Genomic DNA, 21,100 nt, shown 5'->3' on the forward strand with positions numbered 1-21,100 from the left:
TTCCTCCCTGGGATAGGAGCCTACTGTTTTCTGGATGGTAGGGGAGGGTGCACAAACCCCAACGTTTGCAACATTTGACCTCCGCTCTTCAGCGGCACCAGAGCCATAGGGCAGAGATCTCTCTCTTTGTCTCTGCTTCTTGCCTATCACTGATTCTGTTGATCCTGCTGTGTGTGCACCAGGGAATTCTATCTGTGTGTCTCTGACTCTCTAAGTGGTGCTGTGGTCCTCTGCCATTCTCCGGACACCAGTGCTCAGAAGAGACGCTTAACCTTGGAGTGAAGGCAAGCCCTTCTCCTCCTCAATGAGTCGCACCCATGGCAGATGAGACTGTTCTGGGCCACAGGGTCAGAGAGTGCTCTCTCAAACTGGAAAGCCCACGTTGGGTGGTCACTGCTGAAGCGCAGAAGGGGACAGGCGACCCTCCTTCCCTGGCTGGGCAGACATGAACGCTGCACAGGACTGTGGCCACATGGCCAAACCTTGCGCAGAGGGAGAAACGGGTCACAGTCTGATGGCATGACGGAACTCCCTGAACATTTCTGGAATGCCTACCAGTGAGAGGCTAAGGACACCAGCGCGTTGAGTTCCATGACACACCAGTGCCGGAGGCCTGCACGTTGGCCCGTTTACCCTATCCAGGCCCTTTCAAAGAGGTTCTGTTCTCCAGGTGAGTACACATCCCAGCCTACCCGGTAGCCCAAACCTGTGGGGCTGCTACCAGCAAGAGGATCAACCTAAGCCATCGTTCCTATAGTCCACTCATGCGGTATCTGTGTTCTGCAAAGTGTACAAAGAGAGATGTCTCACACTCGATGGTTCTGCAGGTAGCAGGTGCTTATGCTCCAGTGCCGCTGTATCTCTGAAACCTTACACAAAAGCAAGGGGTGCTCATGCTCCTGGCCAGGACATGGAAAGAATGCCCAGCACTTAAGGAGGATGCCACGGCCCTCGTAGCTGTTTGTACAAAAGGCTGTTGGCTCACCCACCACAGCTTCTGTTCCTGGGACTGCAGCCCAATCTGTGTCTCGGCTCCTCCCCACTCACCGATCACACCCATGTGATTTCCTCCTGCTTCTCCTTTCTGCCAGAGGTCCCGGCAACAGGCGTCTATTTCCATGTAGAACTTGCTAACTCAGTGAGATCATAGGGCCTGATTCCCTGGCTTCACTGCTTCTGCTGGCCAGAGTCTATGTTCCCTTCATGTTTCGGCTGTCCTTTCTTGCGTCACCTAGCTAGGTATCTTCCGACTGCTTATCCTCACAAGTGTACTGGTAGGCGCTTCTGCGTACAAATATGCACACATGTCCACATGTCCACACTCACATCCCTGAGAGGAGACTTACACATATGCGGACGTACAGTCTTTCTTGTCCCGGAACATGGATTTTGGTAAGCACCTGACATTCTTTGTCCATGTTATTTTCCTTCACTTGCTCGTTGATCCTGTCAGCTTGCACTTCTATCTCTGTGATATCTGCTCAAGGTTAACAAAATCTTGGCATTGTTCATGACAGGGATGGAAATGCAGAGCATCTGGCAGGCCTGGAAGTGCTCGGTGTGGACAGCTGAGTGACTTGCGCCTGTGTTCCACATTCTCCACTAACCTTGGGCAGGTTCACAGTACCAGTGATGTTGGCATGATTCCATTACCTGTGCTTTCCTTCAGGGAACCAGAAAACAAGGGCCTTTGGGCTCAGCTGACTTGGAGAACTGCTTTCTCGGTGTGCACCTCTCTACATCATGCCTTGTCAAGTCTGTGCCCCATTGCATGCCTATATCCCTTAGGGCCCACAGCATTCTGGCTGAGGGACCCTGTCCTCCCTATCTTGGAGTTTTCTGTGTGCACCTGCCTACCTGTGCCCCCAGTGCTCCCTCCCTGTAGCTGGAACATGCCAACGAGATGCCCAAGGTTCCAACAGGCCCAAGAGACCGTGGCAGGCCTGGGACTGATACAATGTCGTGAAGAAGCTGAAAATGCATCTACAGGGTCTCTTCCAGTACAAGGCATGGGAACTGAGGCCAGAAAGGGGAGGTGGCATCCCTAGAACTAGTCCCTTCAATTTACTACTACCCAGAACCACGGAGTCCCTGAACAGATGATGCCCTGGGAAACTGGCCGTTTTAGGACCACAGCTCATGTCCCTCTGGGGCAGAAAGCACCATTTCTATCTCAAGTGCACCCAGAGGGCTTGATCGCACCCAAGGCCTCAAATATTTGATAAATGCCAAGCATTTATTTCAGTTGCTCTCACTAGGCCTAGGTAGGACTCCGGAAAGACAGGCATTCCTGCTTGCCTACCTAGCCCACATGCCAAGGAAGGAAGTCCCTAGCTGTGCCAAGGGACATCGAAAACGGTCACCTGGAAAGTACGGTCCCTCTGAGTGTCACCTGGTGCAGATCCCCTAAGACCAAATCGGAGATTCTGCTCCAGCGAGACTGCCGGAATCCACCCTCAAGATCAGACTGTCACCTTTGCCACTCTGGCTTTACAGCCAGGGGCAAGACCCTAGAGGAGGGAAGGGATTCACTTCAGGGGGTTCAGCACGAACCATCAGGTATCTTTGGCAGGACCACAGAAAACCAGCAGGCTCTGTGCGGACCCCAGGGCCTTCCTTGTCACCCACTGTCCCAGGGTCCCTTGGGACAAACAGCCAGCCCACCATCCATGCGTCCTCCCACTTCCCTGCCTCACAGACACACTCCGGCAGAGGGACACATATGTACACTGCACACATGTGCTCTCCTCGCCTTTCTGCACTGCCAGGGAGGTTGCAAGTGCCTGGTGGCATGCCACACTCACACCCTGTGCCTGCTAGGATGCCTGGGGTTTCACACGGACAGCCTACCTCAGCACAGCTGACATGTAGTGTTCGATCATGCCAGTGTGTGCTCCTTCGGGAGGGAGCGTGCTGCCTGACGGGCTGATCCTGGGCAGCATGGCCCAGGACTTCTCCCGTGTATCCTTCTTATGTGTGTGGGACAAGGTTCCAGGGCAGCAGGCTCTCTGTGAGTCCTCCTCCTTTGGGTCTCTGCCCTTCTCTACAGGACCTTAGGCTCCTCACCACCCCGGGTCGTGCCATAGCCACGACCAACATTTCCATCAGCTGGCCCACTCTGCCACAGACTCAGGGGTCCATAGGCAGTGGTTTCAAAGCCCCACCCCACCTGATTGGCACTGGGTGAACCCTCTGACCACCCAAACCTCCACCTGGTCCAAGTACACAAAATAACACGGTAGAAAATGTGAACGTGTTTTCCTTTTTGGTCTAGTTGCACACATGGGAGCCATGCTCTGAGTTATCCCTGGTCATCCTTTCCTCTCTCCCACCCTGGACAGGATCAGTGCAGAGATACTTCGACCAGCGACCCTCAGTCTGGGGACGGCTCGTGCCTCCTCTTCTTGTCGCTTGGCAGTTCCTCTCCTGACACCTTCATCTGTGTGTCTGCCCTGAGCCAGAAACACACACACACACACACAGACCCACATTAACACAGGTGACACAAGACCACGTGTGTATATACACACACATGCTCGGCATGGGGACACAAACACAAAGAGGGAACACAGCTCTCTCAGTAGCTGAAGACGCCCATGCCCAGCAATGTGGGAAATGGCATCAGTAGGCACCATGTCCTTGCCTTGGGGCCCCTGGTCCACATCGTCCCGCAGCTCTTCCGCAGTTTCCCAAGCCGGCCTGAAGCCGGTCCCAGCTCGGCCTGCATGGTGGCGGTGAGACGGCAAGTGGTGGATGTGGAAATTCACAGACAACCCCAAAGTCAGCACCTAAGTGCACTGGGATCCCAGAGAGGACGCCCTTCCAGTCATAGGCTATCCCAGGAGCAGTGGCGGGAGGCAAGGACCCAGAAAATCTCAAAATTTCTGAGCAGCAGAGGGCCGGGGATAGTGCAATTGACCGAAGGATGATTCTGACAAACAGACGGCATTCACCCTGCCTTGAACAGAATCACCGAGAATTCTGGCATTCCAACCACAGCTGCTTGGAGGGAGACTTCCTTCACTCACGGCCACACCGAGTCCCCACGCCTCCAGTCTCAGCACGTCACCTGCTACGTGCATGACCCAAACCCAGGCTCCGCAGCCAGCTTGCATGAGCCTGAGGATCCCCATCTGGGAAAGGACAGTGCCCAGCCTCTACACGTATGTCCCCTCAGGGCCCCCCTGCAGACCACTCACCACCTGTTTCCGTAAGCTACCTCTCATGGCACAAATGTCGTCCCTGGGGTAGTACTTCAGGGGATCGTCCCACACGTCCTGGCCAATGATCTGATGGCAATGTGAGCAAGGTCAGCCCGGGGCTGACCAGGCCCCTAACCCTCCCGTGAGAAGCCAAGAGCTCCAACATCAATCGCCAACTGTTTGCAGGCCCAAACCAAACGCACCTCAGCATTCCTGTTTGATTCTGGGCAGTGGTGGCCTGACAGCCAACTGAGAAAGTTCAGGCTCCTGGTGTCCAGCCTGCAGTTGGGTGCTCCCCGTTCAAAGTCCCAGAACCAGTGGACTGGTGTGGAATGACGTGCCCTATACCCTGTAGAAAGACAGGGGAGACAGGGGCGGATGCGGCAGCTGAAGCATCCACCCACACCCCCACCCCGGCCCCCTTGTGTACCCACACTCACCACCCTGGGAGCCACGTTTACCAGTGATGTCAAGGTAATATTCCTTAACAATCACCGTGTTCCAGAAGTACGGGTTGTCCCGAAAGGAGAAGATCAGCTTGCAGCGGGACCGGGGATGGCTCCGCACCTGCACCTGCCAGCTCAGGGAGGAAGGAAAAGGTGCAAGCATCGAGGGGCCTCTGCTTGCCTCCCAAGCGGGCCTTAACAGCCTCCATGACGCCTCTGCAAAGACTCACAGTACAAGCTCATGGATAACACCATCCCCCACCTCCCTGTCAAGTGCCATACCCACCCATCCTCAGCCTCCCTCACTGACCTTGAAGTCGATCATGTACCTAAGAAAATCATCCTGAGTGCTGATTATGATTGACACTTGAGGGTGGTTCATACCTGCATTGGGTCAAGTAGACATTCAGGCCTCGTGCCGGGCCAAGAAGAGGCAGGGGCAACAGCCTTAGTCTGGCCTGGAGAAGGACACTGGAACAAGCATTTGCAAGGATGCTGGGCACTCGCGCTTGCCCAGCCACGACTCACATCTTCAGGCACTGCCATACCATCAGACGTGCTCGTGGCTCTGGGTTCCCTGTGCTGTTTTGCAGCTCAGGCAGTCTGCAACCCAACAGCAGGGGCGATTTCTCACCTCTCTTGCCCGCCTCCTGGCCCATGTTTCTGGGGTGTGGCATGTCTCTGGTAACAGGGTTAGGACTTGCAGTCCTTGTGACTACCGAATCTGAAGGAAATTGGGGTGTGTGTGTGTTTCTATGTGTGTCTGAATGTGTGTGTATCTCTGGATGTGTGTGTGCGTGTGCATGTGTGTGTCTGTGTGCATGTGTGTGTGTGTGTGTGTGTGTGTGTGTGTGTGTGCGAGCCTCCCATGTCTCATCTATTTCCGGGTATCATCCACATTTACAACAATTAACGTCTGCAGTTGCACCTGTAGTGTACTCTCTCTGGTCATCCTGACCTAGAGGCCCTGGGTACTGAACCTCCTCAGATGCAGGCCTGAAGGTGAAACCACGAGTCATGGCTGCGACACTTACAGGTGTGGCTCTGACCGCATACTCCTCGGCTGTGCCTTTGGAACCTGCCAATGCCCAGGAACACACTTCCGTCAGTGGCCTGCAGCACACTACCTCTGCCCTCGCCACACACCCGCACCGCCCACTCCTGCATATGCTCCTGCTTCTGCTCCACTTCCTCCTCCTCTTCCTGACAGGCAAACAGCTAGTTGCAGCAGGAAGGATACAGCTTTGGCTCAGAAGCCAGGAGGATGGCGCTTCTCTGAGCCAAGTGAGGCTTCCTCCTCAGATGGTTCATGCACATGAAACGAATGGAGGCCCGGCCATTTTCCTCATGCATGGAGCTCACTTCCAACTGCAGGGCGCTCAGTGCCTGTAGCACACTTGGCGCCGGCCGCTCTCTCGGGCCTCCAGGTCTTTCCAGGCCCTGCTCCTCCACCGTCTTGTCCTTCAGCTCCTGGGAGGACCCCTGATCCCGCTCCTCATCTGCCACAACCTCCACCTCCTCCATAACGTATTCCTCCAGCAGCTGGCACCCTCGACTGATCCCCGCCTCATCTCTGTCCACCAGGGACCCCCGCTGTCCTTCACCGGCTCCACCACCTAGAGGGTGACCTCTTCGCCTGCTGTGCCACCTGGTGGCTGCAAAGTCCCAGCCGTGCACGGCATCGCGATGGCAGGCCCCCTGGCCACTGCCCCCTGAGCACCCGGGCTCCCAGCTAAGAAGGTCCGGAGTCCCGGGACGCTCCCAGCTTCCTCTGGCAGCCTCTCACGCTCCTCTGGGACATGGCTGTGACCCCGAGCTGGGGCAGATGCGAAGGGACCGGACATAATAGCACAGCAAGTGGTGAGGAATGGCGGCACGGCTGAGGTAACCGGGTGTGGCTCGCTAGCTCTTTAGGGCGGGGTGAGAGCGGAATGGTCAGGAGGTGGGGCCTGCTGTGTGGCGGGTGGCCTGAGGCTGAAGAAAGGGGTTCCGGAGAGGCCAGGAGAGGGTGCTCGGAGATCAGCCCAACACGCGGGACGCCTAGGCTGTGAGACAGGCTCAGGCTGCTGGGTCAAATCGAGACCAATGGCAGAGAGGGTAGTGGGCGGCACCCTGAGGTAAACGCCCCTAGACCAGAGGGCGCTTCCTCGCTTCCTGGGCTCCAGCGCCCCCACGTGGCCACACTCGGCTACCGGGAGGGCAGGGCTATTGCATCTGGCGTTCCTGCAGGTGCTGGCATTGAATTGGCCTCTGGAATTTCAAGCCATGTGTTCTCGCTCTGCAATCCAAAGAGCACACTGCTGTGTCCCATGGGACGGCCCATCCCTGGGAGCTCTCCCTGAGTATCTAAAGGTTAGGCAGGGTTGCAAAGTGGCTGGATACTTTCCTCACTGGGATAGGAGCCTGTTGCTGTCTGGATGGTAGGGGAGTGTGCACAAACCACAAAGTTTGCTACAGTTGACCTCTACACTTCAGGGGCACCAGAGCCATAGGGCAGAGATCTCTCTCTTTGTCTCTGCTTCTTGCCTATCACTGATTCTGGCGATCCTGCTGTGTGTGCACCAGGGAATGCTGTCTGTGTGTCTCTGACTCTCTAAGTGGTGCTGTGGTCCTCTGCCATTCTCCGGACACCAGTGCTCAGAAGAGATGCTTAAACATGGAGTGAAGTCAAGTGCTTCTCCTCCTCAATGAGTCGCACCCATGGCAGATGAGACTGTTCTGGGCCACAGGGTCGGAGAGTGATCCCTCAAACTGGAAAGCCCACGGTGGGTGGTCACTGCTGAAGCGCAGAAGGGGACAGGCGACCCTCCTTCCCTAGTTAGGCAGACATGAACACTGCACAGGACTCTGGCGATTTGGCCACACCTTTCACAGAGGGAGAAACGGGTCAAGGTCTGCTGGCATGATGGAACTACCTGAAGCTTTCTGGAATGCCTACCAGTGAGAGGCTAAGGACACCAGCGCGTTGAGTTCCATGACACACCAGTGCCGGAGGCCTGCACGATGGCCCATTTACCCTATCCAGACTCTTTCAAAGAGGTTCTCTTCACCAGGTGAGAACACATCCCAGCCTACCAAGTGGCCAAAACCTGTGGGGCTGGTACCAGCAAGACGACCAACCTAAGCCATCCTTCCTATAGTCCTGTTATGCGGTATCTGTGTTCTGCAAAGTGTATAAAGAGAGGTGTCTCACACTCGATGGTTCTGCAGGTAGCAGGTGCTTATGCTCCAGTGCAGCTGTATCTCTGAAAACTTACACAAAAGGCAAGGGGTGCTCATGCTCCCGGCCAGGACATGGAAAGAATGCCCAGCACTTAAAAAGGATGCCAAGGCGCTTGTAGCTGTGTGTTCAAAGGGCTGTTGGCTCACCCACTGCAGCTTCTGTTCCTGGGACTGCAGCCCAATCTGTGTCTCAGCTCCTCCCCACTCACTGATCACGCCCAGGTGATTTCCTCCTGCCTCTCCTTTCTGCCAGAGGTCTGGGCTGCAGGCGTCTATTTCCATGTAGAACTTGCTAACTCAGTGAGATCATAGGGCATGATTCCCTGGATTCACTGCTTCTGCTGGCCAGAATCTATGTTCCCTTCATGTTTTGGCTGTCCTATCTTGCATCACCTAGCTAGGTATCTTCTGACTGCTTATCCTCACAAGTTTAGTGGTAGGCGCTTCTGTGCACAAATATGCACACATGTCCAAATGTCCACAATCACATCCCTGAGAGGAGACTTACACATGTGCGGACGTACACGCTTTCTTGTCCAGGAACATGGATTTTGGTAAGCACCCGACATTCCTTGTCCATGTTATTTTCCTTCACTTGCTCGTTGATCCTGTCAGCTTGCACTTCTATCTCTGTGACATCCGCTCAACGTTAACAAAATCTTGGCATTGTTCATGACAGGGACGGACCTGCAGAGCATCTGGCAGACCTGGAAGTGCTCGGTGTTGACAGGTGAGTGACTTGCGCCTGTGTTCCACATTCTCCCATAACCTTGGGCAGGTTCACAGTACCAGTCATGTTGGCATGATTCCATTACCTGTGCTTTCCTTCAGGGAACCAGAAAACAAGGGCCTTTGGGCTCAGCTGACTTGGAGAACTGCTTTCTCAGTGTGCACCTCTCTACATCATGCCTTGTCAAGTCTGTGCCACATTGCATGCCTATACCCCTTAGGGCCCACAGCATTCTGGCTGAGGGCCCGTGTCCTGCCTATCTTGGAGCTTTCTGTGTGCACCTGCCTATCTGTGCCCCCAGCTCTCCGTTCCTGTAGCTGGAAAAGGCCACAAGATGCCCAAGGCTCCAACAGCCCCAAGAGACCGTGGCAGCCCCGGGACTGATACAATGTCATGAAGAAGGTGCACATGCATCTACAGGGTCACTTCCAGTACAAGGCATGGGAACTGAGGCCATAAAGGGGAGGTGGCATCCCTAGAACTAGTCCCTTTAATTTACTACTACCCAGACCCACGGAGTCCCTGAACAGATGATGCCCTGGGAAACTGGCCGTTTTAGGGCCACAGCTTATGTCCCTCTGGGGCAGAAAGCACCATTTCTATCTCAAGTGCACCCAGAGGGCTTGATCCCACCCAAGGCCTCAAACATTTGATAAATGCCAAGCATTTATTTCAGTTGCTCTCACTAGGCCCAAGTAGAACTCTGGAAAGACAGGCATCCCTGCTTGCATACCAAGCCCACGTGCCAAGGAAGGCAGTCCCCAGCTGTGCCAAGGGACATCAAAAATGGTCACCTGGAAAGTAGGGTCCCTCTGAGTGTCGACTGGTGCACATCCCCTAAGACCAAATCGGAGATTCTGCTCCAGCGAGACTGCCAGAATCCACCCTCAAGATCAGAATGTCACCTTTGCCACTCTGGCCTTACAGCCAGGGGCAAGACCACAGAGGCGGCAAGGGATTCACGTCAGGGTGTTCAGCACGAACCATGAGGTATCTTTTGGCACGACCACTGAAAGCCAGCAGGCTCTGAGCGAACCCCAGGGCCCTCCTTTGTTTCCCACTGTCCCAAAATCTCTTGGGACAAGCAGCCAGCCCACCATCCTTGCGTCCTCCCACATCCCTGCCTCACAGGCACACGCCGGCAGAGGGATACACACGTACACTGCACACATGTGCCTCCTCGCCTTTCTGCACTGCCAGGGACGTTGCAAGTGCCTGGTGGCATGCCATGCTCACACCCTGTGCCTGCTAGGATGCCTGGGGTTTCGCACAGAAAGCCTACCTCAGCGCAGCTGACATTTACTGTTCGATCATGCCAGTGTGTGCTCCTTCGGAGCGAGCATGCTGCCTGACGGGCTGACCCTGGGCAGCACGGGCCCAGGACTTCTCTTGTGTATCCTTCTCACGTGTGTGGAACAAGGCTCCAGGGCAGCAGGCTCTGTGTGCCTCCTCCTCCTTCGGGTCTCTGCCCTTCTCTACAGGACCTTAGGCTCCTCACCAACCCGGGTCCTACCATAGCCAGGTCCAACATTTCCATCAGTTGGCCCACTCTGCCACAGACTCAGCGGTCCACAGGCAGTGCTTTCAAAGCCCCACCCCACCTGATTTGCCCTGGGCCAATCCTCTGACCATCCAACCCTCCACCTGGTCCAAATACACAAAATAACACGGTAGAAAATGTGAACGTGTTTTCCTTTTTGGTCTAGTTGCACTCATGGGAGCCATGCTCTGAATTATCCCTGGCCATCCTTTCCTTTTTCCCACCCTGGACAGGATCAGTGCTGAGATACTTTGACCAGCGACCCTCAGTCTGGGGACGGCTCGTGCCTCCTCTTCTTGTTGCTTGGCAGTTCCTCTCCTGACACCTTCATCTGTGTGTCTGCCCTGAGCCAGAAACACACACACACACACACACACAGACCCACATTAACACAGGTGACACAAGACCATGTGTGTATATACACACACATGCTCACCATCGGGACACAAAGACAAAGAGGGAGCCCAGCTCTCTCAGTAGCTGAAGACGCCCATGCCCAGCAATGTGGGAAATGACATCAGTAGGCACCATGTCCTTGCCTTGGGGTCCCCGGTCCACATCGTCCCGCAGCTCTTCTGCAGTTTCCCAAGCTGGCCTGAAGCCAGTCCCAGCTCGGCCTGCGTGGTGGCGGTGAGACGGCGAGTGGTGGATGTGGAAATTCACACGACCCCAAAGGCAGCACCTAAGTGCACTGGGATCCCAGAGAGGACGCCCTTCCAGTCATAGGCTATCTCAGGAGCAGTGGCGCGCGGCAAGGACCCAGAAAATGTCAAACTTTCTGAGCAGCAGAAGACCGAGGATAGCGCGATTGACCGAAGGATGATTCTGACAAACAGACGGCATTCACCCTGCCTCGAGCAGAATCACCGAGGATTCTGGCTTTGGAACCACAGCTGCTTAGAGCAAGACTTCCTTCAGTCACGGCCACAACGAGTCCCCACGCCTCCAGTCTCAGCACGTCACCTGCTACGTGCATGACCCAAACTCAGGCTCTGCAGCCAGCTTGCATGAGCCTGAGTATCCCCATCTGGGAAAGGACAGTGCCCCAGCCTCTACACGGATGTCCCCTCAGGGCCGCCCTGCAGACCCCTCACCACCTTTGATTCTGTTAGCTACCTCTCATGGCACAAATGTCCTCCCTGGGTAGTACTTCAGGGGATCGTCCCACACGTCCTGGCCAATGATCTGATGGCAATAAGAGCAATGTCAACCCGGGGCTGACCAGGCGCCTAACCCTCCCGTGTGAAACCAAGAGCCCCAACATCAATCACCAACTGTGCGCAGGCCCAAACCAAACACATCTCAGCATTCCTGTTTGATTCTGGGCAATGGTCGCCTGACAGCCAATTGAGAAAGTTCAGGCTCCTGGTGTCCAGCCTGCGGCTGGATGCTTCCCGTTCAAAGTCCCAGAACCAGGGGACTGGTGTGGAATGGCGTGCCCTATACCCTGTAGAAAGACAGGGGAGACAGGGGTGGATGCGGCAGCTGAAGCATACACCCACACCCCCACCCCGGTCCCCTTGTGTACCCACACTCACCACCCTGGGAGCCACGTTTACCAGTGATGTCAAGGTAATATTCCTTAACAATCACCGTGTTCCAGAAGTACGGGTTGTCCCGAAAGGAGAAGATCAGCTTGCAGCGGGACCGGGGATGGCTCCGCACCTGCACCTGCCAGCACAGGGAGGAGGGAAAAGGTGCAAGCATCGAGGGGCGTCTGCTTGCCTCCCAGGCGGGCCTTAACAGCCTCCATGACGCCTCTGCAAAGACTCACAGTACAGGCCCATGGATAACACCATCCCCCACCTCCCTGTCAAGTGCCATACCCACCCATCCTCAGCCTCCCTCACTGACCTTGAAGTCGATCATGTACCTAAGAAAATCATCCTGAGTGCTGATTATGATTGACACTTGAGGGTGGTTCATAACCTGCATTGGGTCAAGGAGACATTCAGGCCATGTGCCGGGCCAAGAAGAGGCAGGGGCAACAGCCCTAGTCTGGCCTGGAGAAGGACACTGGAACAAGCATTTGCAAGGATGTTGGGCCCTCGCACTTGCCCGGCCACGACTCACATCTTCAGGCCCTGCCATACCATCAGACCTGCTCATGGCTCTGGGTTCCCTGTGCTGTTTTGCAGCTCAGGTAGTCCATAACCCAGGGGCGATTTCTCACCTCTCTTGCTCGTCTCCTGGCCTGTGTTTGCTGGGGTGTGGCATGTCTCTGGTAACATGGTTAGGACTTGTAGTCCTTGTGATTACTGAATCTGAAGGAAATTGGGGTGTGTGTGTGTTTCTATGTGTGTCTAAATGTGTGTGTATCTCTGGATGTGTGTGTGTGTGTGTGCATGCGCGCACTTGTGTGTGTGTGTGTGTGTGTGTGTGTGTGTGTGTGTGTGCGAGACTCCCATGTCTCAGCTATTTCCTGGGATCATCCACATTTACAACAATTAACGTCTGCAGTTGCTGCTCAAGTGTACTCTCTCTGGTCATCCTGACCTAGAGGCCCTGGGTACTGATCCTCCTCAGATGCAGGCCTGAAGGGGAAACCACGAGTCATGGCTGTGACACTTACAGGTGTGGCTCTGAGCACATACTCCTCGGCTCTGCCTTTGGAACCTGCCAATGCCCAGGACCACACTTCCGTCAGTGGCCTGCAGTACCCTCCCTGCACCCTTGCCACACACCCGCACCGCCCACACCTGCACATGCTCCTGTTTCTGCTCCACTTCCTCCTCCTCTTCCTGACAGGCAAACAGCTAGTTGCAGCAGGAAGGATACAGCTTTGGCCCAGAAGTCAGGGATGCCCTGGAGGATGGCGCTTCTCCGAGCCAAGTGACGCTTCCTCTTCAGATGGTTCATGCACATGACACGAACGGAGGCCCGGCAGTTTTCCTCATGCAGGAAGCTGACTTCCAACTGGAGAGCGGTCAGTGCCTGTAGCACATTTGGCGCTGGCTGCTCACTCGGGCCTCCAGGTCTTTCCAAGCTCTGCTCCTCCAGCGTCTTCTCCTTCAGCTCCTGGGAGGACCCCTGATCCCGCTCCTCATCTGCTACAACCTCCACTTCCTCCATAACGTCTTCCGCCAGCAGCTGGCACCCTTGCCTGATCCCCGCCTCGTCTCTGTCCACCAGGCCCCCCCAGTGTCCTCCACCACCTCCACCATGTAGAGGGTGACCTCTTCGCCTGCTGTGCCACCTGGTGGCTGCAAAGCCCCAGCCGTGCACGGCATCGCGATGGCAGGCCCCTGGCCACTGCCCCCTGAGCACCCGGGCTCCCAGCTAAGAAGGTCTGGAGTCCCGGGACGCTCCCAGCTTCTTCTGGCCGCCTCTCACGCTCCTCTGGGACATGGCTGTGACCCCGAGCTGGGGCAGATGCGAAGGGACCGGACATAATAGCACAGCAAGTGGTGAGGAATGGCGGCCCGGCTGAGGTAACCGGGTGTGGCTCGCTAGCTCTTTAGGGCGGGGTGAGAGCGGAATGGTCAGGAGGTGGGGCCTGCTGTGTGGCGGGTGGCCTGAGGCTGAAGAAAGGCGTTCCGGAGAGGCCAGGAGAGGGTGCTCGGAGATCAGCCCAACACGCGGGACCCCTAAGCTGTGAGACAGGCTCAGGCTGCTGGGTCAAATCGAGACCAATGGCAGAGAGGATAGTGGGCGGCACCCTGAGGGAAACGCCCCTAGACCAGAGGGCGGCTTCCCCGCTTCCTGGGCTCCAGCGCCCCCACCTGGCCACACTCGGCTTCAGGGAGGGCAGGGCTATTGCATCTGGCGTTCCTGCAGGCGCTGGCATTGAATTGGCCTCTGGAATTTCAAGCCATGTGTTCTCGCTCTGCAATCCAAAGAGCACACTGCTGTGTCCCATGGGACCGCCCATCCTTCAGAGTTCTCCCTGAGTATCTAAAGGTTAGGCAGGGGTGCAAAGTGGCTGGATACTTTCCTCCCTGGGACAGGATCCTGCTGCTGTCTGCATGGTAGGGGAGTGTGTACAAACTGTAACATTTGCAACACTTTACCTCCACACTTCAGGGGCTCCAGAGCCATAGGACAGAGATCTCTCTCTTTGTCTCTGCTTCTTGCCTATCACTGATTCTGGTGATCCTGCTGTGTGTGCACAGGGAATGCTATCTGTGTCTCCGACTCTCTAAGTGGTGCTGTGGTCATCTGCCATTCTCCGGACACCAGCGCTCAGAAGAGACACTTAACCTTGGAGTGAAGGCAAGCCCTTCTCCTCCTCAGTGAGTCGCACCCATAGCAGATGAGACTGTTCTGGGCCACAGGTTCGGAGAGTGCTCTCTCAAACTGGAAAGCCCATGGTGTGTGGTTACTGCTGAAGCACAGAAGGGGATGGGCGACCCTCCCTCCCTCGCTGGGCAGACATGAACACTGCACAGGACTCTGGGGGCACGTCCACACCTTGCGCAGATGGAGTAACGGGTCACGGTCAGCTGGCATGACGGATCTACATGAACCTTGCTGGAATGCCTACAGGAGAGAGGCTAAGGATACCAGCGCGTTGAGTTCCACGACACACCAGTGCCGGAGGCCTGCACGATGGCCATTTACCCTATCGAGGCCCTTTCAAAGAGGTTCTGTTCTCCACGTGAGAGCACATCCCAGCCTACCAAGTGGCCCAAACCTGTGTGGCTGGTACCAGCAAGATGACTAATCCAAGCTATTCTTCTTATAGTCCTCATAGGCTGTATCTGTGTTCTGCAAAGGGTACAAAGAGAGATGTCTCACACTCGATGGTTGTGCAGGTAGCAGGTGCTTATGCTCCAGTGGCGCTGTATCTCTGAAACCTTACACAAAAGGCAATGGGTGGTCTTGCTCCTGGCCAGGACATGGAAAGAATGCCCAGCACTCAAGAAGGATGCCAAGACCCTCATAGCTGTTTGTCCAACGGGCTTTTCGCTCACCCACAGCAGCTTCTGTGCCTGGGACTACAGCCCAATCTGTGTCTTGGCTCCTCTACACTTAACGATCATGCCCAGATGACTTCCTCCTGCCTCTCCTTTGTGCCAGAGTTCCAAGCTGCAGGCGTCTATTTCCATGTAGAGCTTGCTAACTCAGTGAGATCATATTGCATGATTCCCTGGATTCACTGTTTCTGCTGGCCAGAGCCTATGTTCCCTTCATGTTTCCGCTGTCTTTTCTTGCGTCACCTAGCTAGGTGTCTTCTGACTGCTCACCCTCACAAGTGTACTGGTAGGTGTTACTCCGCACGAATATACACACATGTCCACATGTGCACACTCACATCCCTGAGAGGAGACTTACACATGTGTGGAAGTACAGGTTTTCTTGTCCAGGAACATGGATTTTGGTAAGCACCCGACATTCTTTGTCCATGTTATTTTCCTTCACTTGCTCGTTGATCCTGTCATTTGCACTTCTATCTCTGTGACTAGTGCTGAAGGTTAACAAGATCTTGGCATTGTTCATGACAGGGACGGAACTGCAGAGCGTCCGGCAGGCCTGGAATTGCTCGGTGTGGACAGCTGAGTGACTTGTGCCTGTGTTCCACATTCTCCCATAACCTTGGGCAGGTTCACAGTAACAGTGATGTGGGAATGATTCCATTACCTGTGCTTTCCTTCAGGGAAACAGAAAACAAGGGCCTTTGGGCTCAGCTAACTCGGAGAACTGCTTTCTCGGTGTGCACCTCTCTACATCATGTCTTGTCAAGTCTGTGCCCCATTGCATGCCTATATCCCTTAGGGCCCACAGCATTCTGGCTGAGGGCCCCTGTCCTCCCTATCTCTGGAGCCTTCTGTGTGCACCTGTCTACCTGTGCCCGCAGCATTCCCTCCTGTAGCTGGAAAAGGCCAACGAGATTCCCAAGACTCCAACAGGCCCAAGAGACCGTGGCAGGCCTGGGACAGAAACAATGTCGTACGGACGGTGTGCATGCATCTTCAGGGTCTCTTCCAGTACAAGGCATGGGATCTGAGACCAGAAAGGGAAGGTGGCATCTCTAGAACGAGTCCCTTCAGTTTAGTACTCCCCAGACAAACGGAGTCCCAAACAGATGATGCCCTGGGAAACTGGCCCTTTTAGGCCCACAGCTCATGTCCCTCTTGGGCAGAAAGCACCATTTCTATCTCAAGTGCATCCCGAGGGGTTGATCGCACCCAAGGCCTTAATCATTTGATAAATGCCAGGCCTTTATTTCAGTTGCTCTCACTAGGCCCAGGTAGGACTCTGGAAAGACAGGCATCCCTGCTTGCCTACGTAAACCATGAACTAAGGAAGGCAGTCCCCAGTTGTGCCAAGGGACATCGAAATCAGTCACCTGGAAAGTAGGGTCCATCTGAGTGTCGCCTGGTGCAGATCACCTATGACCAAATCGGAGATTCTGCTCCAGTGAGACTGCCAGAATCCACCCTCAAGATCAGACTGTCACCTTTGCCACTCTGGCCTTACAGCCAGGGGCAAGACCCTAGAGGAGGGAAGGGATTCACTTCAGCGGGTTCAGCACAAACCATGAGATATCTTTGGCAGGACCATGGAAAACCAGCAGGCTCTTTGACGACCCCAGGGCCCTCCTTGTTTCCCCCCTGCCCCAGGGTCCCTTGGGACAAGCAGCCAGCCCACCATCCTTGCGTCCTCCCACTTCCCTGCCTCACAGGCACACTCCGGCAGAGGGACTCACACGTACACCCCACACATGTGCTCTCCTAGCATTTCTACACTGCCAGGGAGGTTGCAAGTGCCCGGTGGCATGCCACGCTCACACCCTGTGCCTGGTAGGATGCCTGGGGTTTCACACGGACAGCCTACCTCAGCACAGCTTACATGTAGTGTTCGATCATGGCAGTGTGTGCTCCTTCGGGAGGGAGCGTGCTGCCTGATGGGCTGATCCTGGGCAGCAGGGGCCCAGGACTTCTCTTGTGTATCCTTCTCACGTGTGTGGAACAAGGCTCCAGGGCAGCAGGCTCTCTGTCCCTCATCCTCCTTCAGGTCTCTGTCCTTCTCTATGGGACCTTAGGCTCCTCACCACCCCGAGTTCTGCCATAGCCACGTCCAACATTTCCATCAGCTGGCCCACTCTGCCACAAATTCAGGGGTCCACAGGCAGTGGTTTCAAAGCCCCACCCCACCTGATTGGCACTGGGTGAATCCTCTGACCACCGAACCCTCCACCTGGACCAAATACACAAAATAGCACGGTAGAAAATGTGAACGTGTTTTCCTTTTTGGCCTAGTTGCACACATGGGAGCCATGCTCTGAATTGGCCATCCTTTCCTCTTTGGCACCCTGGACAGGATCACTGCAGAGATAGGTCGAACAGTGACCCTCAGTCTGGTGACGCCTCTTGCCTCCTCTTCACGTCGCTTGGCAGTTCCTCTCCTTACAACTTCATCTGTGCGTCTGCTCTGAGCCAGAAACACACACACACACACAGACACACATTAAGACAGGTGACACAAGACCACGTGTGTATATATCCACACATTCTGGGCAAGGGGACACAAACACAAACAGGGAACACAGCTCTCTCAGTAGCTGAAGACGCCTGTGCCCAGCAATGTGGGAAATGGCATCAGTAGGCACCATGTCCTTCCCTCGGAGCCCCCTGTCCACCTCGTCCCTCAGCTCTTCCGTATTTTCCCAGGCCGGCCTGAAGTCGGTCCCAGCGTGGCCTGCGTGGTGGCGGATAAAAGGCGAGTGGTGGACGTGGATATTCACAGACGACTCCAAAGTCAGCACCTAAGTGCACTGGTAGCCCAGGGACGACGCCGTTCCAGTCATAGGCTACCCCAGGAGCAGTGGCGGTAGGGAAGGACCCAGACAATCTCAAAATTTCTGAGCAGCAGAAGGCCGGGGATTGCACGATTGACCGAAGTACGATTCTCATAAACAGACGGCATTCACCCTGCCTCGAGCAGAATCACCGAGGATTCTGGCATTGCAAGCACAGCTGCTTGGAGGGAGACTTCCTTCACTCACGGCCACACCGAGTCCCCACGCCTCCAGTCTCAGCACGTCACCTGCTACGTGCATGACCCAAACCCAGGCTCCGCAGCCAGCTTGCACGAGCCTAAGGATTTCCATCTGGGAAAGGACAGTGCCCCAGCCTCTACATGGATGTCCCTTCAGGGCCCCGCTGCAGACCCTATCACCACCTGTGTTTCTGTCAGCTCCCCCTTGTGGCACAAGTTTCCTCCCTGGGGTAGCACTTCAGGGGATCGCCCACACGTCCTGTCCAATGATCTGATGGCAGTAAGAGCATGGTCAGCCCGGGGCTTACCAGGACCCTAACCCTCCCGTGAGAAGCCATGAGCTCCAACATCAATCACCAACTGTGCGCAGGCCCAAACCAAACCCACCTCAGCAATCCTGTTCGATTCTGGGCAGTTGTGGCCTGACAGCCAATTGAGAAATTTCAGGCTCCTGGTGTCCAGCCTGTGGCTGGGTGCTCCCCGTTCAAAGTCCCAGAACGAGTGAACTGGTGTGCAATGGCGTGCCCTATACCCTGTAGAACGACAGGGGAGACAGGGGCGGATGCAGCAGCTCAAGTATCGACCTACACCCTCATCCCGGCCCCCTTGCGTACCCACACTCACGACCCAGGTAGCCACGTTTACCAGTGATGTCAAGGTAATATTCCTTAACAATCACCGTGTTCCAGAAGTAAGTGTTGTCAGGAAGGAGAAGATCAGCTTGCAGCGGGACCGGGGATGGCTCCGCACCTGCACATGCTAGCACAGGGAGGAGGGAAAAGGTGCAAGCATTGAGGGGCGTCTGCTTGCCTCCCAGGCGGGCCTTAACAGCCTCCATGATGCCTCTGCAAAGTCTGACAGTACAGGCCCGTGGATAACACCATCCCCCACCTCCCTGTCAAGTGCCATACCCACCCATCCTCAGCCTCCCTCACTGACCTTGAAGTCGATCATGTACCTAAGGAAATCTTCATCCTGGGCGCTGATTATGATGGACACTTGAGGGTGGTTCATAATCTGCTTTGGGTCAAGGAGACATTCAGGCCACATGCCGGGCCAAGAAGAGCCAGGGGCAACAGCCGTATTCTGGCCTGGAGAAGGACACTGGAACAGGCATCTGCAAGGATGCTGGGAACTTGCACTTGCCCGGTCACTACTCACATCTTCAGGCCTGCCATACCATCAGACCTGCTCGTGGCTCTGAGTTCCCTGTGCTGTTCTGCAGCTCAGGTGGTCTGCAACCCACAAGCACGGGCTATTTCTCACCTCTCCGGCCCGCCTCCTGGCCCTTGTATGCTGGGTAGTAGCATGTCACTGGTAACATGGTTAGGACTTGCAGTCTTCGTGACTACCATATCTGAAAGAAACTGGTGTGTGTGTGTGTTTCTGTGTATCTGAATGTGTGCATATCCCTAGGTGTGTGAGTCTGTGTGTGTGTGTAAAATCCCATGTCTCAGCTATTTCCTGGTATCATCCACATTTACAACAATAAATGTCTGCAGTTGCTGCTCTAGTGTATTCTCTCTGGTCATCCTGACCTAGAGGACCTGGGTACTGATCCTCCTCAGATGCAGGCCTGAAGGGGAAACCCCGAGTCATGGCTGTGACAGTTACAGGTATGGCTCTGACCAGATACTCCTCGGCTGTGCCTTTGCAACCTGCCAATGCCCAGGACCACACTTCCATCAGCTGCCTGCAGTACCCTAACTCTGCCCTCGCCACACACCCACACATCCCCACTCCTGCATATGCTCCTGCTTCTGCTCCACCTCCTCCTCCTCTTCCCAACAGGCAAATACCTAGGAGCAGCAGGAAGGATACAGCTTTGGCCCAGAAGCCAGGGATGCCCGGAGAATGGCACCTCTCCGAGCCAAGTGATGCTTCCTGCTCAGAGGGTTCATGCGCATGAAGCGAACGGAGGCCCGATGGTTTTCCTCATGCAGGGAGCTCACTTCCAACTGCAGGGCGCTCAGTGCCTGAAGCTTATTTGGCGCCGGCCTTTCACTCGGGCCTCCAGGTCTTTCCAGGCCCTGCTCCTCCACCGTCTTCTCCTCCAGCTCCTGGGAGGACCCCTGATCCTGCTCATCATCTGCCACAACCTCCACCTCCTCCATGACGTCTTCCGCCAGCAGCTGGCACACCTGCCAAATCCCAGCCTGGTCTCCATCCACCAGGGATTCCCCGCTGTCCTCCACTGCCTCCACCCCGTAGAGGGTGACTTCTACGCCTGCTGTGCCACCTGGTGGCTGCAAAGTTCCAGCCGTGCAAGGCATCGCGACGGCATGCCCCCTGGCCACTGCCCCCTGAGCAACCGGGCTCCCATCTAACAAGGTCCGGAGTCCAGGACGCTCCCACCTTCTTCTGGCCGCCTCTCACGCTCCTCTGGGACATGGCTGTGACCCTGAGCTGGGGCAGATGTGAAGGGACCGGACATAATAGCACAGCAAGTGGTGTGCAATGGCGGCCCGGCTGAAGTAACCGGGTGTGGCTCGCTAGCTCTTTGGGGCGGTGTGAGATTTGAATGGTCAGGAGGTGGGGCCTGGTGTGTCGCGGGTGGCCTGAGGCTTTAGAAAGGGGTTCCGGAGAGACCACGACAGGGTGCACGGAGATCAGCCAAACTCGCGGGACCCGTAGGCTGTTAGACAGGCTCAGACTGCTGGGTCAAATTGAGACCAATGGCAGAGAGGGTAGTGGGCGGCACCCTGAGGGAAACTTCCTTAGACCAGAGGGTGGCTTCCCGGTTTCCTGGGCTCCAACGCCCCCACGTGGCGCCACTTGGTTTCAGGGAGGGCAGGGCTATTGCATCTGGCCTTACTGCAGGCGCTGGCATTGAATTGGCCTCTGGAATTTGAAGCCATGTGTTCTTGCTCAGCAATCCAAAGAGCACACTGCTGTGTCCCATGGGACTGCCCATCCCTCAGAGCTCTCCCTGAGTATCTAAAGGATAGGTAGGGGCATAAAATGGCTGTATAGTTTCCTTGCTGGGACAGGATCCTGCTGCTGTCTGGATGGTAGGGGA

At 55.6% G+C, this 21,100-nt stretch overlaps 2 pseudogenes; both read right to left on the reverse strand.

Moving 5' to 3' along the window:
• Positions 1-11,248: 11,248 nt before the first annotated feature.
• On the reverse strand, positions 11,249-13,370 carry LOC133053620 (testis-specific Y-encoded protein 1-like; annotated as a pseudogene).
• A 4,905-nt stretch (positions 13,371-18,275) lies between these two features.
• LOC133053519 (testis-specific Y-encoded protein 1-like) lies at positions 18,276-20,515 on the reverse strand (annotated as a pseudogene).
• Positions 20,516-21,100: the final 585 nt, after the last annotated feature.

This window comes from Dama dama, chromosome Y (genome assembly GCF_033118175.1).
Source record: "Dama dama isolate Ldn47 chromosome Y, ASM3311817v1, whole genome shotgun sequence".
NCBI classification, from domain to species: domain Eukaryota; kingdom Metazoa; phylum Chordata; class Mammalia; order Artiodactyla; family Cervidae; genus Dama; species Dama dama.